Source organism: Triturus cristatus, chromosome 10, assembly GCF_964204655.1.
Source record: "Triturus cristatus chromosome 10, aTriCri1.1, whole genome shotgun sequence".
Classification (NCBI taxonomy): domain Eukaryota; kingdom Metazoa; phylum Chordata; class Amphibia; order Caudata; family Salamandridae; genus Triturus; species Triturus cristatus.
Window position 1 is genome coordinate 359,230,415 of NC_140593.1, and position 19,194 is coordinate 359,249,608.

Sequence of the window (19,194 nt, forward strand, 5' to 3'; positions counted from 1 at the left end):
ACATTCTTTTACATTTTTCACAGCCTCTCCATGGTATAAGCTTTAACTGGTATTCCTTCTTACCACTCCCTGTCGGAAATGTAGGAAATAATATCATAAAGCATATATTTTCTAATTAGTCTCTCTGTTCCGCTTTCTCTGACTTGTCAATATTCTTAACACCAGGATACCACCTTTGCATAGCAGTTTGCTCTATAAATTGCTCATTTATTATTTCACATATTATATATGTGTGTGATGCAGCAATGCTTTTTTTCCAAGGATCATAAACCCTTTAGTGCCTTTCTGGAATATTTCCAAAATATCCCTCAGCAAACTGATTAGAAAAAGATTGGTGAAATTGTGCCTGCTCTTAAGGTGGAGGTGAGCTTCTTTGTGAATGGGGACAGGCTCTCTACTATTGTGTAATCCTCTGTACCAACATTGTGAAGGTTTTGACACTCCTCAAAAATCTTTAGCCATCAGAACAGATGCCTGGTGGGTCCAATTTTTCACCAGAGAAAATAAACAAGCAGTTATACGGGTTCTGTTTATGTGAAATTCTCTAGGCGTAGGGCCAGTGTAGATATAAAGATCAACTGGCGCTCAGGGTGGTTATGGTGAAAAGTTAAGACATATATAAGCCATTGATACCGTAAGGGTGTCTACACAAAGACTAAATAGAATTGAATGAGAGCAAGAGTCCTTGTAGCACATAACACACACACACACACATATCTGTATTCTCTATCTTCTCCAAAAGATGGCAATGAGATGTATGGCTGGTCTGTCAGGACACTGATTAGTAAAATAGTCAGTCGAAGGAAATAATCCACCCAGAAGAGTTTAACAGTGCTAAACTGACTTCTCTGTGAGCGAATTCTATAAGCAATCATGCACTTTCTGCCCTCTGCATTGCAAATGCATATTCATATGATGGATTCAATGTTATGGTTTCTCAACCTTTTCAACATATTTTTAAACTGTATTTTAAGCAATGGATTTTACTAACTAAGCATTTTATATAAATTTGGTTTGATTCCGGTTTCAGAATCTCCACACTTAATATGTATGATGCGACTTTCCACAGAATATATCTAATTGGTTATTATTTGCATGTTTGTTATTATGAAAAATTCCTGACAATTTATAGCTGTGTGTCCAACTCTAAAGAAATTGCAATGTTGTGAACGGGCTGCAAATAGCAAGAGAGTAACAGAACATGCCTTCTCTGTTGTGAACGGCTTTCCAACGGCCATATAATCCTAACTTCATGGCCAATAATAACGCTGGACCAAGAAAAAAGTATTTTTGTTATCTCCGTGATACAGTTGCCTAATTTAAATGGATCTTCTAGAGGAATTCAATAACATTACTAATTTAATTAAAATTAATAAAAAGTCCTTCCAAGGTCTCACTTCTCTGACCGATATCCAAATACGGTGTGTCATAGAAGTCCACCCCCCTGTTCTCCTTCCACAGATGGATACTGAGAATGTAATTTGCCATGTTACACATATTTGAGAGGTGGTTTCAAGCACTTATGTTATAAAGCAAATGTTCATGTGTTTACTGAGGTTCTATGACTCACAGAAAAAGGATGGAGTCTGCGATGTTTATCATTACTTCTTGCCCTGACTGGGAGATGAGGTCTTTTGGCTGTAGAGTAAACACCCACAGCAGAGGCATTGAGAAAACACATTCCATTGTGGAGTCTCTCTCAGATCAAAGTAGACAATTGCAATCCATAAATAACGTACTGCCATCTAGAAGTGTAAATCGTTTGCATGCCAGGAGGCTTTTAGAAGAAGGCATAGGCTATTACAGGCTTATAATTAACCCTGGGTGTAGTTTGCAAAGTGCACTTCGCACTACGCGTGCTACGCTTAGCTTCACAAACTGCGTAGTGCACTGTGCAAGATGCTGTTTGCACTGATTGCACAGTGCCGGATGCTTGCCCGCACTGTGCAATCAGTGCAAACTGCATCTTGCACAGTGCAAGCGTCGTTTTCCCCCGCTTGAGTAGAGTTCTACTCGAGCGGCAGCTTTCTCAATGCGGACTGGTAATTTCTCATCGCGAGCGCTCGCGAGCATACGCGACCACTCGCAATGAGAAACCTGACCTTCCCGCATTGAGAAGCTCGCCGGGAGGTTTATTTTCCACGCTCGCGATCGGCAACTTGATGTTGCTGATCGCGAACGAGGAAAAAGTCTCACCGGGATGTCATTTTGCTTGCTCGCGGTCACCAACTTGACGTTGAGGACCGCGAGCAAGCAAAAAATGACCGCTGCACTATGTTACGCGTGTTTGCACTGTGCTACATGCAATTTGCGTAGTGCGAAGTAGAGCAAACTTCGCAAACTACGCAAGCATATCGTAGTGCTTTACCAAGGCTTACTTATAATGGTAAATGCTGCCTGCTATGGAATCTTATAATGTCTCTAATATAGCACACTAACTCTGATCTGAGAGAGAACACCGCAAACCTAGAAAATATTTAGTATACATTTGAATATTTATTTGTGTTTAATGGCAGAGAACAAAGTCATGCGTGTGCACCAATAGGGACAAATGTTCACTGGTATCGCGGTCTCTCCCTCTTATGGATACAAGTCATTTAAAGCATTAGGGGGAACCAGCAGTAGAGACTATAGTCTGCCGAGGCGCACAATGAGTACTACGGGTCTCCTATTAATGATGCTTAAATTGTGCAATTTACTCCAACAGTTTATCCCTGTCATATATAGGATGTGAAACTGTCTGACTTGTAAAGGGAGTTTTAAATCATTACATAGTGATAAACACGAAGTACAACACCTCAAAGTTCTGGTTGGCAGCCATCTGTGTCCAATGTTAACACAAAAGGACAACTCTGCCTCGTTATACTTTCTAAATCCATACAATGACTGTCATTCAGGGTGACACTATAATTCATGATGTCAAGGCTGTATGAAAAAAAATAACATGAAGCATTTTCAAAAGTAGTAAAATCATGTGCTCATTATGCCAGATATAAAATATATATATTACTGCACCTCTTTAAATGGAATGTAAAAAAGCTTTGATGGAATAGCAAGCTCTTCACAAAATGAGAGAAAATATTACTAAAAGCCACACAATTGTCGAGAAAATTATAATCGTTCTTCTGCTTTATTAGCTGTTATTAATGTTAATAACGCTCGTCACAATTTACAAAAGCTTAGACATTTTTCACATTTGTTTATTAGTTTATTTTCTTTTTTCAATTTACAACAATCGTCTTGTAACAGTACAAGCACCATTCCTTTACTCACAAAGAGAGCATTACCTGTGTGTAATAGGCCACACAGTTCCAACAAGACACAGAATATTTTGATGATTTGGCAGTACCTTGTAAAAACCACAGTTTACTGCCTTGCCTCTTATCTTTTCTTCCATACACACTGCAGTAGTAACAATAGAGGAACATTTTCAAGTCATTTTCAAACACAAAAAGCTCTTGTACTCCTTGCCATTCCTTTCAAATCCTGCTCATGGTTTATCACCCATAGATAGTGTTGTCCTGTCTTTTGATCCTACGAACCCCTTATGAATGAAAAGAAAAACAGAATTGCTTCAGCAGCAGCAGAGATGGATAAACAATATTTATCTGTCGACCTCCACTGCCAGAACCTAAGGAGGTCACAATAATTTTGAGTGAGGTGTTGATGACCCCAAGACACACCTTGGCTCAGGATTGTATAGACCTATGTGCCCTCCTGGCAGGCCTGGCCAACGAGGGCTGTTGGCCCAAAATCGGTCCCAGGATGCTTGTTTCCGGTCCAGGGAAGACATGGCTTGGAAGTTCGGGCTGGACTGTTCCCATGAGGCACAGGGTCAAGACTGATTTGCATATAGCTGTGTCTGAACTGGGGAGGCAAAGTGAGCTAAAGAATGATGTTGGATTCAACCCAGATCTGTGACTGGGGGTGAGTGTTTGAAAAGTTTCAGCACTCCGTGCATCATCTCCTTGTGTTTGCTTTGTTTGCCCTAAATTGGCAGGGTTTGCCCAGACGTGGGTCCCTTGTTCACTTTGCCAGTGGATTCAAGCTAGCCTGGCTGATGAGGGATGTCAGCCCGAAACCGGTCCCAGGATGCTTGTTTCCGGTCCAGGGATGGCTTAGCAGTTCGTCCATCATCTCCTTGTGTTTGCCTCGTGGGAAAAAACATCCTGCATAGGTCTCTCAAGCAAAGAAATGCACACTGTGTCTAAAAGTTGAAAAAGGGCAGACATAGCTGTATAAATATCTATCAGACTTACAAGGAAAATAAAAGTTAGGATGTCATCTTCATGCACTACAATTAATGTACATGAACAATGTTAGAAAACATTAGTTTTTCCTTTTCTCACATGTACAGTCATTTAAAAATAGAACATATTGGAAACAACACCACTTTTTCTGCATACGTTTTTGTTCACAATACCCATTTTTCAAAAGGCAATAGAAGAACTGAGGGTGACTGTGACATTACACTTCATCCATGAGAGCATCTGCGAGTATCAGAATATATAATAATATTTTTCTGGGCAGACAGCATGCAAACATTTCACAAAATGTCACAGTAACTTTACTCACAATAGCAAGTAGCAGGAACAGTACAGCCCATTGTCCAAAGTAAGCATCAAGATTTACTGTAATCCTGGCAACAAGCAAAACCAAATATCTAAGTCAGTGGCATTGTGAAGCGAAAAAGACTATGCACCTGATTACAAGATTTGTCTCCTGTCTTGAGACAATAATAAGGGCGTCTTTCCTAGCTTCAGACATATTAGGACTGTCTAAAGCCAAGAAAAATTCTTTGTAAATTAGATCCACCTTAAATATCTGTCACGTCAATGCAGAGATTTCATGAACTTCTTTTAACTGACCCTTATTAAACGCAAATATATTTACTAATCACATCTGACTAGAAGGCTGCCATGGTGTGGTACAGTTTTCAAATACTCATGGTATTGTTTCCACTAGGAAGCATATCTTTCTAGCTTATGGAATGTATTTGCATATTCTTGTGATTTTGCTCCTCGACCTTTGCATCTCCCTGGTCCTCTGGTTTGTCTAATTTAAATAGTAGTAGTTAAAAGTGTATTTTGAACCATAATATTACTGAAATAGTGCATCCGACTGACAATTACAATGCATTCTTGAAAACAACTTTCGCTTAGTTTTTTCTCAAGTGGCTCTCAAGCTAAATCTTTTACTGGTCCTAATAAAATCATGGTACTCTACTACCACCCATATATTTTAAGGGAGATTTCAATCCTTTTTCTTTTTTTTAAAACTAACAATCACATGCCACAATTGAGAATCCTTAGTCTTCAATGAATGAGACAAACGGAACAGACTGAACAACCAGTGGAAAGAATATGTTGTCACATATTGGGAAGATACAATCTGAACATGTGCCCTGAACTAACAATACAACTGCAATATTGGGTTATTACTCAATAAAGTCCCTCGAACACATCTGCTGAGGAAGACCTGCATAAAAATGTAGTCCCAATCAGGAGGATGAACTGCACTGACACTTTATGAGGGTATTCACAGGGATATATTTTTGAATGAGCAGAATTTGATGGCAACAACTAAAGGAATGTGTGAAATTAAGGACTCTTTTGCTAAAAAAATCTCTTCACCCGCGACAGCCAATGTATTATTTTTATTTTACTGTAGCATATTTGGCAACACAAAAGTGGTGGTTAATGACTGGCATGGTTTCGAGTTACATATAGAACTGGTTATGTTTCAATGAAAATAAAAAGGTATGATTTTGAATCACACATATGAAAGGATATTGAAGAATCAATTTTAATTAAATTCAAAATGAATATAGCAGCCCTAGAAAGAAGGTCCATATGCTGAAGGTTTTTGATGCAAGGGAATTTGCAGTTGATCGAAGGACACTCTACTATTGTTACAATAGTAATCCTTTATGTACTAGTTCTTCATTTGGCTTCTCATACTACCTCTTTGGTGGCAGCACCCACAATCTCTGTTTATTCTATTCCTTCACCCTCCACATTCAGGCCTGCATCACTGATGTCTGTGCTTGAGAGTGGGGGAGCATGTTCTGCATGATGCTCAAATCAGACAAACCAATATATTTACTCTTATCAAGCAATCAATTAATCAATCATATCATTTGTAAAGCGCACTACTTACCCGCGAGGGTCTCAATGCGCTGGGGGTGGGGAATGCTGCTACTGCTCGAAAAGCCAGGTCTTGAGGAGTCTCTGAAGGTCAGCAGGTCTTGGGTCTACCGTAGGTGGATGGGGAGGATGTTACAGGTCTTGGCGGTGAGGTGGGAGATTGATCTGCCCCTGGAGGTCGCTCTTCAGAAGCGGGGGACTGTGGCGAGGGCAAGGTCGGCGGAGCAGAGCTGGCGGGTGCGGGATGTGGAAGCTGAGTCGACTGTTGAGGTACGTTCGTCCGGTGTTGTGGAGTGCCTTGTGTGCGTGGGTGAGGAGCTTGAAGGTTATCCTCTTGTTGACGGGGAGCCAGTGCACGTCTCTCAGGTGGGGTGTGATGAGGCTGCGGCGAGGAACATTGAGGATCAGGCGTGCAGAGGCGTTCTGGATGCGTTGGAGCCGTCTCAGGAGTTTGGCCGAGGCTCCTGCGTAGAGGGAGTTTCCATAGTCCAACCTGCTGCTGACGAGGGCCTGGGTGACCGTTCTTCTCGTTTCAGTGGGGATCCACTTGTAGATCCTGCGGAGCATGCGGAGGGTGTTGAAGCAGGAGGAGGAGACGGCGTTGACCTGTTTAGTCATGGAGAGGGTGGAGTCGAGGATGGCCCCTAGGTTGCGTGCGTGGTCGGTTGGTGTTGGAGCGGTTCCCAGTGCGGTTGACCACCAGGAGTCGTCCCAGGCCGAAGGGGTGGATCCGAGGATGAGGACCTCCGTCTTGTCCGAGTTCAGCTTCAGTCGGCTGTTCCTCATCCATTCAGCGACGTCCTTCATATCCGCATCACCCAAATTATCTACATTTTTTTCTGGGAATCCACTTAAGACAGTATGATGCAACTATTCTGAATCACTATGACCCCAACTTTGTTAATCGTTAATTTTATTCCCAATATCACCTCGATTTCACCAGCCAGCACAAACATTGCTCCATTACTTAAACACCAGCAAGCTTGACATCCGTTATAGTTTACACCTAGGTTCTTAATGCAAAATCAAAGTAACTTCAAATTCTTAATAATAATTTTCTAATCCACCAAAAGTCTTGCCCTCATGACACAGCCTTGCAAAGACCATTTCATACACATTCTTATTAAACCTTGCATTTAAATTCAGATAGCAAATATATTATTGTTTTTATATTTTTTGTTTTCTATTTTTTCCTAATTTTGCCAAAACAAATACAAAAATTCCACAATAAAAATCATAAAAATACATTGCATGTGCTGAGATCATAGAGTAAAATCATACGAAAGGAAAACAATCGATAGGAATGACTTATTTTATCATGAATTGGGAATGAGTGCATTTTTCTGATAGAGTATTTATCCACCTAAGCCCAAAGCGACAAAACCTAACAGTAAAAATGCGGTTGTCAACTACTAAGCTCAGATATTCACCGATTTGTTCTTTTCATCAAAGGCCTGCGTTTGGAGATTCCTTCCTGCATGTGCACTTGGCCTTGGCAATGCAGTTGTTTAGTTGGCATAAAAACAGATAGACTTGTGCTTGGCTGTGCTACTCATTTCAGCTCTCAACTATCTAGTCCGTTGCAAAATACAGATGTTTTGTGCAATACAAGGCTTAGAAGGGCGGCGGGGACGTCCAAGGCCATTACTTGTCTCTACCGCAGACTGTCGTCGGAAGGCCTGCTGCCCCTTGCCGCCTTGAGGGGCAAGTGGGAATTGGACCTTGAGAAACCGATCCCACATGGACCACGTTGGTGCGGCGGGCCTGGAAGGGAACGCGCAATGCCCGATTACAGTTGGTTCAATTTGTTTACGTTGCACAGGGCGTATTTGACGCCGGTTAAGATATTGCAATATTTTGGGGGTGCGCACTCTCAATGCCCGCGGTGCGGGGGAGAGGGTGCTGATTTTCGTCCCATGTTTTGGTCCTGCGTTCTGTTCAGTTGGGTGACTATTGGGCAGAGGTCATGGATTGCCTGAATCAGGTGACGGATCGCGTTATTGACCCGGAACTGGGGGCCTGCTTACTACTTTGGTTCCCACACACCCGCCGGACGAAGGTTACTAGCAAGTTTTACGACTTAGGGTTGATAATGGCCAAGAGGGAACTGACTATGCACTGGAAGTCCAGGGCGGGGCCTAGCTTCTTGCGGTGGAGGGCGGCGTTTGCACGATGGGCGGGGGCAGAGGGTACGCTCCGGTTGCAATTAGCTCTTCGGAGGGATGACGAGAAGGCGCTGGCGACGGCCCGAGCGTGGGAGGCGCTGGTGGTGGAACTTCAGGGGCTGATGTCTGACACCGGGAGAGAGGGGGACACCTCTGACAGGCAGGAGGAGGCGTTGAACGGGGAGTAGAAGGGGAGTAGTAGCGAGCGCTGGAAGCAAGGGTGTGGCTAGGCATGAGGGAAAGCCTTGGTTCCCTAGAGGAGGTTGAGCACCCATGCCTGATTTATAGCAGGGAAGGGGCACATCAGGAGAGAGGAGGAAGGAAGGGGGCACACTGACATGGGGTGGGGAGGGAGGGGGGGGGGCCCGCATGGGCTGAAAGTTCATTCTCCCAGATATTGGCTGGTAACAATATATGTGAAGTACCTTCTTTGACGGGGGAGGTAGCGGGGTTTGTACTGAGTTGATGCTATGAAAACAATAAAAAAATGTTTCAAAAAAAAAAAAAACACACAAGGCTTAGAAGGGCGTGGGAGTTGGACAGAACAAATGGATATAAACCAACCTTGTGAGGTGCACGTGTTTTGGGAGGATAGAAGCAAATAAGCTTGGACTTGCCTAAGTTAGTCGTTTCGTCTCTCAATTGAGTAGTCAGCAAAGTGCAAGTGATTTGCACAAATAAAAAAAGGGTAAGGCAATAAAAGACTCGAGAGAGCTTAGGAGGTTTGGAAATTCTGGGTTATTAAAAAGTCTGAAAAATCAAATGAAGATACAGTATTTGATCCCTCCCTCCCCCAATCCATCAGTCAGATTAGATCAGATTTTGCCTTCTTGAAGAGGTATTTGGTCCTGTAAAAACATATTAAAGTGTAGAGAAAGGGGCGGCCATTCCATGGATGTCATTTAGGGGTAACCAAGGGTCGCAGCTTCGACCCCTGGCTTGCCCTTTGCTACCCCTAGAACTGCCTTTGCGACCCCTAGCCTCAGAGGAGGCAAATGCAGTGCCAGGAACACAGGGGCAGCTGGGGCTCCACTCTCTAAAATATATAATTCACTAATAGTGTAATACAAATGGAGTAAAATAAACTGGAATATGCCCTTCCCTTGTAACTGAGGCAAGTAAAAAATCCCTTAAAATGTATGTTGTGTGCATGCTTGCGGGTGAGATTGTGTTTATGCGTAAGAGAGTCAATATGTGTGATTTTGTGTGTTTGTGCATGTGTGTGTGAAAGTAGAAGTAAAAGAGCGTGTGATGTCATTTCTGTTACCCTTTATCAGTGAATTGACGTCCATGGTCACCCAATGAAAATGAATATGTAGTCGTGGGCAAATCATGTGGCCTGCATCGTTACCTGTCCTGGAGGATATGCACTGGCCTTCTAACTGTGGGATCTATGGTGAAGTGAAAAGAAGAAAAGCTTGAACTTGTCTGTATTGAGCATGCATCTCTCAAGTAACCAATCAATAAAAGTGCGAGTGAATAAGCAAGATGGGGGTGGAACAGGGAAGAGTTCCCGATCTCGAAAAAGTTGCTCGTTACTCCCCCCCTTTCCTTGCCTTTTAGTGGGACAGTTTTATGTCTGATTAAGGAGCTCTCTCAACCAGCCATTATAAAAAAAATGCAACATATTAATGGGTTTATCCAAGTATAAATTCATGGTCACAGCATTAAATGTAATAAAAGCAACAACAGTAGTTTGTGTCCACCGAGCGAGACCAGTACAGAAACATGTGCCACACATATTTTATAGGTTAAAACAGTCTGGTCAATCCATCAACATTTGTTTCAGCCATTACACTTCTCAAATATACAGGAGTATAACTGGCAGGAAAAGTGGGAAGTAAAGACCTATTTGAGAGAGACTAACTCCATACACAATCTTCCTGCAGTAATCAACACTAACTGTGTTGAAAAGCTTAAACAAACTGGTACCAACTCCTGCAGCAGCCGGCAATAGGCCATCAAAAATAATATGTGACAGCATGAAATAGGAGGCTGGCGGACTGTTTACATTTTATTTTTCATGCAGTTAGCCCAAAAAGTGTTGCACAAAATACACGAATGGGAACAATAAAAAAGTCCGTTTGAACTACCTTAAATCAGGTATTTATTGTTTTGTCTGAGAACGTAATATCCCTTACTTCCTGACTCAGCAGCATCCCTTCAGGCATTCATTGTTTATTAACGCGTTAACTCTTCATATTTTCTCTGAGAAGGTAGTCTCATTGACGGGGAAAATCTTTAGTTGTGTCACTGAAATAATAGTCTGATTTTAGCCTAGATCAGCCTTATCCCAGGCTAGCTGTGTGAAAGTGGATCTGTCAATGTGAGAAAAAAAAAATGAAATGGAGAAATTCAGCATGACAAATACAGGCTAATGAAATATCATTTTGAAGAAATGTCAACATGCGAAATACCTTTTCCACAAAAATAATGGAACCCAATAGGAAGAAGAAGACAAGTGGGGAATAAAATGACAGCAAAACTAAGGTGAGCTTGGAAAAGTGGTTGGACTTGTGGGTGGGTAGTGTTGATGTGGTGGGAGTTATTTGTGGGACATGGCAAAAGAAACCCTCTAGGGTGGGAAAGAAGTGGTCAAGTGCAAGGTGCTATAATATTAGGGGGAGTTAAAAAGGATCACGGTTGTGGGACTATGAGGTGGGATTAAGGAGGAATTAAGAAGGAACACCTCCTTTAAAAGAAAACAAGTAGAGAGGTCAAGGGGTTAAAAAGCAACAAAAAAAGCCCAACTACATAAGAAATGCAAGATTCTTCAAGGAGGACTTTCACTAGATTGGTTTCATCAAGAGGGATAGGTTTGTCATACCAGGTTTCCTCAGGTGTGTTTTCTATTGAATGTGTGATAGATAGCCTGCTTCGAGAGACGTCAGAATAAGAGGAGGCTGGGAAATGTTGTGCTACATATTCTATGAAGATGATGGTGATCTTGTGACCATCAGTAATTTGTATCAATGAACACTTCAGATAGACTCTGTCTACCATGCTACACCAGAGTCACCTTTGTGAGCTGACCGTTAAGTGTCAGTCCTAAAGTGTGTATAAAGAGACCGCATTGCTGTGGGGTAGTGATTGTTCTGCCCAGTAAGCAATTTCAGTTAATGCCACTGTTGGGACACTTCACTTTGGTCACTCTTGAGTATTTCTATTGTGTCTTCTACATGGTAAAATCTATTATCAATATCACTTCTGAATGGATCCTGAAAAACTTGCAGTGCCAGTATGTATTATCTGGTTCCATGCTTTCTGATTTGGGATCATAAATCCATGGCATTTATGGACACATCCATTTATTTTGTGCATCAATGCTTCCCAGATAACTTAGTATCTAATATGAGTAAGATCTTAGAAGAGGAGTGGCAAAAGACGGTAGATGAATGATCTCTGTTGCTGGCTCTGGTAACACAACCCCTTGCTGATCGATCTATAGTAGGGGTGGAATAATTAAGTGGTACTCAAAGTGGGTGCCGCAATTAGCCAGAATGAACAAAGGGGAAGTGGGGGGGGATTGAGGGATACTTTGTTTTGTGGACCCACCTTTTTGAACCCTTAAATGTGAGAATTTGGAACCATACTTTAAAAAAACCATCCCTACAATGGTATTCAGCTCACTCTTTGTTACACAACAACATTAGCCTGCACAGGTAAATTAACAATCACCATTCTTCTCTGTTTGCATCAGCTTTCACGACTTGCTGTCTTGGAATCTGTGCACTATAGAAGGTTTTGGTAGCTTTCTGAGATAATTAGTTACATCAATAAAGAATGATAATCACACTGTGTGATCCTGGCTTATTTGATACTGCTACATCACACAAATGTCTGGCACTATGACCAGTTAATTAGTCTTTGTATAATATTGGAACGTCTATACATGTTTTCAAGCACATATTTTGTGCTCCTTGTTCACTTATCCAGCTGGAAACTGTGGTTCGTACATGGCTACATTTTAATGTACAGAAGGTTACACCCACAAAGGGGAACCAGTGTTTCTATTAAATGTAATGTTCCAACGTACCACAGCAAGAGTGTGACTTTCCTCCTAATCAACCGTTTCTGTAGGAAGGGCAAAGAAGATCAATACAGTGCCTGAAAGTTAGGTGGCTCCCATGGACAACTTTTGTAGAAACACTTTTTTTTAAATGCAATAAGGTTTTTTTGTCTGATCAAAGAGTATACAACTCTGAAATGGCATGGCTATTGAAGTAGCATGGATATGTGGAGAACGATTTGAATTTATATTAAAGATAGTAACCACCATTGTAATTTAAATGAAGTAGGGCTTATTGCTGCAGTCCAATTCTGAAGGGTGGGCCTGTACATTTATATCCCTCAAAGACAAAGTCATTGTTTGGATGTGTGCACCATCTCTCCCCCACATCATTCCTTGCACAATCCGTCTAATTAAAGTTTGGGGGAGAAATCACAAATTTTCTGTTTTGCTTTCAAAATTCACCCAAAACGCTCATAAGAGGATGGAAGTGACAAGTTCAACATGGACAGTTGCAGCCCAACTTCTCTCCACACTAGTAGCAGCAGTGCAAGCTTTCTCCATTAAGAACATACAGGAGACCAGTGGTTACCTCAATAGGCCCTCTATAGAACAGCGATACTGGAGCGTCACTTCAAATTTAATCTTAATAAATTACTCTATATTGAAGAAAGATGCAAGAAGTTGTACTTTAATTAACAGACCCTTGGAAAAATCGAATCACTGAGCAAGTCTTTCAAAGAACATATAAATAATAGGAAATCACTTTCATGCATTTGCAGACAGAAAAATGGAATGACACTAAACCATTCAATGTATTTAAAAGAAATTGAGAGAAATGCCACTTCGCTTCATAGGCCCCTGAAAGGAAAGAGCAGGGACCAACACCTCATGGGATAGACCCCTAAACAAAGGGACTACCTGATACAGTCAACAGACAGGCCCGTTACAAATATCAAACTTAATAACCTTAATTAGGAAACACATATCACAGTATTAGCAGTCCAACTTCGCATGCAAATCTTAGAAACTGTTGAAATTTGTTTTAAGTAATGTCATTAACTAAAGTGTATGACTTCAAACATAAGAGATCAAATGGCTTTTTCAAAAGTTGGTTCATATTTGTTCTCGATTTTTCTTTTACCCATTTTAATTCTTACTTTTTACAATTCTATTTTCTCTATGTATTTAAAAGATCCTTTCTGAACTTTGCAAGGGGCAACATCTGGAAGCAATACATGACCCCTTCACATCATTAGCATCCTGAGGGGAATATTGAAGCGGACTCTTGAGAGTCAAAATAATGTTCCTGTTACAAAGATGAGCAGAATCTCAGACCTCAACCAGTGTGAAGTAGCATCTGCCTACTGCGACTCAAAGGCCACTTGTATTCCTATCCCTCGCTTTATAATACTTACTAGGGCAAAGAGTAATCCAACAGTAATATGCTGCTGTAACCCTCAATTAGAGCTTATTTAGACCCTGCTAAAAGCACTGGACTTCGTTCCCTTGTAGACGGCCTGGACATTACCGCCACGGTGGGTGAAGGTGCAATGTTGTCCCTCACAAAACTACAAGGCATTAAGGCCTGGTCTCCACTGCACTAACAAGGTGGACAATACATACAGGGAGAGGTGTGGCACAGTGGCCAGAGTGGCTGACTCCGGAACAAAGGGCTCATGGTTCGATCCCCGGCGCCAGCTCAGCACAATGTGACTCTGGGTAATAGCTCACTTAATCACCCCAATGGCCCCCAGCGGCTTGAAACCTTAAGGGGTGATACGTTCGTGCTTTACAAATATGGATTATTATATTGCATTTTAAGGCTCTTTAATCAAAGCCTGGACCTAATGGTAAAGTCAGGCCAGTTGAGGTAGTATACGTGCATTTCAGCACACAGTGCTGGCTACAAACCTAACCGAGAAGTTTAACCGAAGACAAAATGACAAAAGAACAAGAATATCCATCCAACAATCTGCTCTTTCTAATTACAGTGAGTGCTTTATGAAAAGTACGGAATTCCTTGAACTGGTTATTAGCCAGTTTAATTGCAATTGTGACATGTCAGCAAAACGATTGTATGCATTAATTAAAATAATTCCTCTTGCTAAGCGTTTGAGACATTCCTTTGGCATGCTCCTTTTACACATTCCCAGCAGCCTATTAGGACTTGTACAATTCACAAATGTATGTTTAGAATATAAAGGATTCTACCATGATGATCCCTTAAAACAGCGCCTACCCATACAGCCATGAAAAGACTCAAATATAAGAACAGATATGACGTTACACAATAGTGTTATGCACATGAATAAACCACACTTACATCTAGATCTCACACAATTGATAGTTACACACAATCTTTTGGATTTGCTACCTGCTCAAATAAGACCTAGCCTTACGCTTTTTAGATCTGTATGCGCGTTTTTCAGTAATTTGTTCATGGCAGTCAAACTGTCTTTCTTGTTTTATTTTTTATCGTTGTATACTTCTGATACTGTTTATAATATGGGGGTTTAAAACAACACAATATCTTCCAAATATGCTATGCATTTATATATATATAAATATATATATTTATATATATATACACACTTTTAATTTGATTTGGCAAATTATTCCACGAACACTCAGCAAAGCGTCTTTCTATTATGAATTAAAATCGATTTTTTATTGATACTTTCATCATTATATCAGCATCTGATGGTTAGTTGTAACTCATTTTGGCTACAGAGAGCCACATGGACGTTCCTAAAACTCTTTCTGCTCATCCATAGATTTCTTCAGAATATAACACTCAGTTTAATCACTTACAGGAGGAAATGTGAAGACATGTCTAGCAACACAGCCAGACTCCACTGAGAACGTGTTCCCGACACATTCTGTTCAAAACTACACCACTGCTTTTCTGGTATATCATTACAATATGATCACTTTGAGGACATATGTATAAGAATTAAGTTTTGGGGTAGAGCGAAAAGACACGCAGGGCTGTCAAGCACATAGACCCTTCTGGTGTGAATATTTTATTAAGGTATTTTTTAGCCAGAGCAAGATGATTTCCTAGTAGACTTTTAATACCAATTTTTAGAGTGAAGGTTGGCTTCCACTACCCCTTAAGGCTTAAGCCTTCACTTAACTGCAGTGGTCAGGCATGGAACCCTATCTGGTGTAACACGCACTCTCTGGCACAGATTTAGTCTAACTTATTTATATTCACTGTATGCAGAGGAACAAACCCATAAACTATATTCATGCTTATAGGTTATGTCCCCACCCATGTAGGAAAGTATAATTCACGAAATACATTTAAATATTATCGGTTTCATTATGGCAGACCACAAGAATAATTACTATTATTTAAAACATACTTAAGACAAACGAACCAAATATTAAAACAAATGCAAAAATCATGTTCAGGAAAGAGATTACCTGAAAAGGCAGGTGAATTTCAAAATAAAGGAATTGTCCTAATGTCCTATGCCTGTCATCTCCGCCGCATTTGGCTTTTTGTACTTGTATTCTTCACTTGGCACACAACATGCCTGCAAAGACTTTAACGGAGACACCTGCTTTACACAACGATATCACTCTCCAAAAAGGGGTTCATGCCCATTGACTAATGGGGTCACCCTCTAAAAAGTCGAACTTCACCCGCATTGTTTAGGCAAGCAGGAGGTTGGCATGTATGATGTCCTCAATTGAAAACACTTAGAGCCAGTCCTAGTATGTAGGGTGGCCTATAGAACATACTGCATTCTACAGAGCAGGGTGTGCTGTGAACCCTCAAACCTGTGCCAGGCCACAGACCCAGTGGCACGGTGCAACATTGGCACTGTATTTATACCGAAAACGAGGAGGTAGTACTCGCTACAAATGACGTGCCCGTCTCCAACACACTTGTCTAACGTCAAGCAAGACGTGTTCATTCATTCAGACAGAAAAACGCCCCAAACGAAAGGCTGGCTGTACGTGCAGTACAAGATAGAATCAAGGCACCAGGGCGCAGGCTGGTGAAGCGTTGACCTTTCGGGCGCACGTAACGGGGTTCAGACATCGATGCCGTGAATGTCTGTCTCTCTATGGGGTATTCGCGGGGTCCCAATCATTCACTGTGCTCATATTCGCTTCATCAAAGAGTTGGAGAGGTAAGACTAGCCTACCCAAGTTATAGACCTGAAATGAAAGTGCGGCGTCTTTCTCGTGCAGTGCAATACACCTGAACAGCTTCCAGCCTAGGGAAGACTGCAGCGCACGTAATCCCAGGACAGCAGCCAGCCAGCTGCACGCGGACGTTGCAATCTCACGCAAAATGCATACTTATTCACTCTCCAGTGCTGTCATCAAGTGACGTATGCCACGCACTCCTGGTGATAATTCTGAGCACACCATTCACATCTGCCTGCATCTGTACCGTGTACCCATTTACCCTGAGAGCATGTCATAGCAAAGAGAAATGACAGATGTGCTAATAGCGCTAGCATGAGGATAATTACACCTACGAGAGGTCGTTTTCCACTCTTTCATTCAGAAAACCTTAAAGCGAGCACTGCAGCGTGAATAGTAATAGCCATGCGTCCGCCTGCGCCCTTCTCTAGCGCACAGCAGTCAGCCAGCCAGAATGCAGCAGAGGCACGACCCCAACATACGGTACTCACACAATTCTGAAAGATGCACCAAAATGGAAGCGCGGGCAACTTCAGGTACTCAATTCTGGGAGCAGCGCGTCTCCGGGATAGAGGACAGGTCAACAAGTCCGCTTTGCGATTCCTTAATTCCCGTCACTGAGGTCCTGGCGTGGATTCTGCAACAGTCAGTGCCTCCCAACCCGCGGAAAGCGGAGCAGCGCAAACCAGCCGGGCGGATGGGCAGTGCTTCCTGCAGGTGCCGGTGTTGTGCAATATTTCGCCTCCCATGGAATGTCTGTATCCCCGGCTCCTCGGCTGTCTTCGGAAAAGGAACTCCTCCTCTCCGGGAGCGCTGCACTCCTCCCCTCCGTGAGCAGGCAGAAGCAGCAGACGCCAGAACTGATTTTGCTTCTCGAACGGGTTTGTGTGCGTTTTATTTGCAGATTAAATTGCTGATTAGAGTTTCTTAGAGCTGCTCCTGTGCCCTTCCTTGTTTGAAGGCACCAGGGCTGGCGAGTGTTCAGGCTGCTTGTGTACCACATTTGCATATTTTCAGTGCGGCAATGTGTGCCATTTCAAGTCTCTTGAGCACCTTCAGTGACACTTTATCATAAACTTTGTACTGTCCTTAGCTGACAAATGTAGTTCTCCAGTAGCTGAGCTCTCAGGGCTCCTGTCTCCACGCGTAAATTGCTCAACCATTCCAGAATCAGGACTACGAGTCCCAGAATGCCGCTGCCCTCGTCCCAAGCAGTGGGACATCAGCAGGGCAGCATTCTAGTGGCCGCCCGTCGGAGCCTTCCCCCCTTGCTGCCTCGCGCGCGAGGCCTACGCCCACTTGAGTAAGATCCCCTATCGTGTGGAGCTGGAGGCGGGCCATGGGGGGGCGGGGGGCGCGGCTTACCCCCCTACTTAGTGGGCTCTCTCGCCCAGTTCCTCCTCTGTCTCCTGCGCGCCGCACCAGCCTGGACACGCGTTCACCCACCCTTTCCTCTTACCCCACGTGTCAGGCACAGCGCGTTATTGGAATGTTTAATTTTTTCTTTTGCGTTGCAGGCGGAGTTACAGGGCGATCTGGATGCAGACTGGTACAGTAAGGGTACCTCTGCGACAGGCGGTACAGTAAGGGTACCCCTGTCCGGCACAGTAAGGGTGCCCGAGCCAAGGTCCAGGAGCCGAAGGGGGTTCTGGGAAGACCGCGACGGCGCCCCGTTAGTCCTTCGGGCGGTTGGGGGGCCTGACCAACCGGGGGTGGCCACAACACGCTCCGCCCCTGTCGGAAGGGGCGGGAGTAGGAGGCAGATCACGTGACCCAGTGGATGATCTGCAGATATTTATGTGCCACACTGCCGGGCAACGACCCACCGTGTGTGCTGGCTCACCAGGCGGGCGGGCAGCAAGGGGCTGCCTGCCCTGGATCGCCCGTAAGATAACCCAATTTTATTATCATACTGTGTTGTATGAAATAAACCTGCAGCAGTTCTTCACCCACAAATAAAGTGTCAGTGTAATCTTTGGGTGATGTCCGTGTATGCGTGTTGACTGAAGCGGATGACGGTGTGGTCACTATGCAAAGTCAAAATCATGACTGACTGAACTTTTCGCCCATGGAGCTGGGGAACTTGAGCATAATCAAGGGCCTGTTAGCAGCACAAATTGATAACATTGATGCCTCCCAAGGGTTTAGGAGTCCCCTGCAAGCAACAATTCCCTGCCTGCCGCCGTTCACCAGTTAGCTGCCAAGTTTCCGAGGCCCATGCGTGAAGTGCTGCTCCAGTCCAGGTTGTTTTCTTTGAATTTTGGGGCTTGTAGTCTCGTTTTATAATCAATAAACAAGACCACAAGTAACAGAATTCAAAGAAAAAAACCTGGTGCATCATTACCCGCTTGTGACTAGGAAACTTAGCAGCGCTGACTATCTGCCCAATAAATATAAGTGAACATTTTCCTTCCTCACAGGATATGAAACCCTACATTGCTTTGACATCACTGACTGCATTGCCCTACATGAAGGAATAGTTCTGTTTGGGAAACCTAAAAAATAAAAAACAAATGTTTCTGTATATTCCTTCTTCAAGAAACGATTAATATGAAATAGGCTATGCAAAGGTTGGTCGCACACTGCTCGTCACACCAGCAAGTTGCCCCAAGGGACTGTGGTAGATGTAGTGGCGACGGCGGGTACGCCTATGCCACGATGTATAAAGAACAGTATGTGTTGCGTTAGCCATTCCTGGACACGTGTT

The 19,194-nt window shown here is 43.0% G+C and overlaps 1 protein-coding gene across 2 annotated transcripts in view; it reads right to left on the bottom strand.

The window, feature by feature from the left end:
• MYRIP (myosin VIIA and Rab interacting protein) overlaps positions 1-17,159 on the bottom strand; it is a 1,544,915-nt gene extending 1,527,756 nt beyond the window's left edge. For both annotated transcript variants that reach the window (XM_085631574.1, XM_085631575.1), the window contains exon 1: positions 16,979-17,159. The gene's annotated coding sequence lies outside the window, so the exon portion shown is untranslated. The remainder of the gene's footprint in view (positions 1-16,978) is intronic.
• Positions 17,160-19,194: the final 2,035 nt, after the last annotated feature.